This window comes from Elaeis guineensis, chromosome 4, assembly GCF_000442705.2.
Source record: "Elaeis guineensis isolate ETL-2024a chromosome 4, EG11, whole genome shotgun sequence".
NCBI classification, from domain to species: Eukaryota; Viridiplantae; Streptophyta; class Magnoliopsida; order Arecales; family Arecaceae; genus Elaeis; species Elaeis guineensis.
The window spans coordinates 109,018,340-109,020,011 of record NC_025996.2 but is presented as its reverse complement, the minus strand read 5'-3'; the positions used below and the strand labels follow the sequence as shown (position 1 = coordinate 109,020,011).

At 38.9% G+C, this 1,672-nt stretch overlaps 1 non-coding gene across 1 annotated transcript; it reads left to right on the top strand.

The window, feature by feature from the left end:
• Positions 1-1,209: 1,209 nt before the first annotated feature.
• Positions 1,210-1,315, top strand: LOC140857662 (small nucleolar RNA R71). Its single transcript, XR_012141156.1, has one exon. It is a non-coding gene; the product is annotated as a small nucleolar RNA R71 (small nucleolar RNA).
• Positions 1,316-1,672: the final 357 nt, after the last annotated feature.

Here is a 1,672-nt window from a genome sequence, read left to right as displayed (position 1 = left end):
GATTTGTGATCTAGATTTACATTTTTGGGTGCACAAATCCTTCAAAAATTTGGTATAAGCAGGGACCTGTTTGATTGCATCTAGAAGGAGAAGATTAATTTGGACTTGCTTAAACAATTCCAACATCTCGTCGAGTCTTCCTCCCTTCTTATCTACAGGAATAGGGGCTTTCAGGGTATCCGAAAATGGAGCTTTAGGCAAGTAAGATGATTCTGATGCAGTTGGTTCATTTTTTATTTTAAAGTCCTCCTTGTTCTTGGGTGATTTGGCTTCGGTTAGAGGTTTAGGGTCGGTCTCATTGGTTTTACTAGTGTGTTCAATGACCTTCCCACTTCTCAGAGTCATGATTGATTTGGCATGTTTAGAAAAAGCTTTTGGGGTATTAAAGCTCTCAATCACAAATTGCTCTCTTGGGTTGCTCTCGGGTTGGCTAGGTAATTTTCCTCCTTCCCTCCTACTGAATGCAGTCGCTAGTTGACCTATTTGGGTCTCTAGCTTAGCAATGGATTGTGTGTGGGAGTTAAGGGTATGAGTGTTGACTTCTAATCGTTTTAGTGCTTTCAGAACTTTTTCTCAAAAGCTGAGCTGTGACCAGTAGTAGATGGTTGAGGAGCATTTTGAAATTGATGGTATTGTCCATGCCTATATGTTGGGTCCTGATATTGAGGTCGAGGTGCGGCATGGCCAACCACTGGTTGTGGTCTCCAAAAAAAATTTGGATGGTTTCTCCAGCCGGGGTTATAAGTGTTTGAATATGAATCGTTTCCTGGTCTGCGAGCTTGTTGGACTTAAGCTTACTGAACTTGCTCGTGCACAAACTCAAAAAATTGAGGTGCGGCTGGGCATTCACTAACAAAATGGTTCAGACTTGCACACAATGCACAAACTTCTTGGATTGGGTTAGGTGGAATCAGGGATTGTCCAATATTTAGAAGATGGTCTAATTTTTGGGACAGTTCATCTACCTTACTGTGGATATCTATGACGTTTCCAATCTAATAAATTCCACTTCTTTTTTGTTGAAGCATGGGTTGTTCTCTAGAGGTGGTAGACATATGATGTAGAGAATTCTCACTAAATATTTCAAAGAGCTGCCAGGCTTCATCCTCACTCTTTAGCATGAATGTCCCACCACATGATGCATCAACCATTTGTCAGTGCTTCTTCGATAGACTATCATAAAAACACTGACAAAGTTGCCATTTAGGGACAGCATGGTGTGGACATTTACGAATGAGATTTCTTAACCTTTCCCATGTCTCATGAAAAAGTTCATCCTCCAATTAGGAAAAACTAGTGATAGCTTTTCTAATTTGATTTATTTTTCCAATTGCAAAGTATTTCTTGAGAAATTCTCTCTGAAAATGATCCCAAGTTGAAATGGTTATAGAGTCTAAGGAGTTTAACCAATGCTTGGCTTTGTACTTAAGTGAGAAAGGGAACAGTTTCAACCTAAGGGCATCATCGAAGAAGTTTTGGATTTTATTGTGGAACAAATTTCAAGAAATTCATCCAAGAGATCTGAGAAAATAGAGATCTGAGAAAATCACTGATCACTGCCCTAGATGCCAGATTGGCTGACACATTCTTGTACAAATCTAAGGATAAATTTATAATTTTGACTATAAATCAATAAATGGGTTATTCTTCTATCACATTGTGTACATTGTGT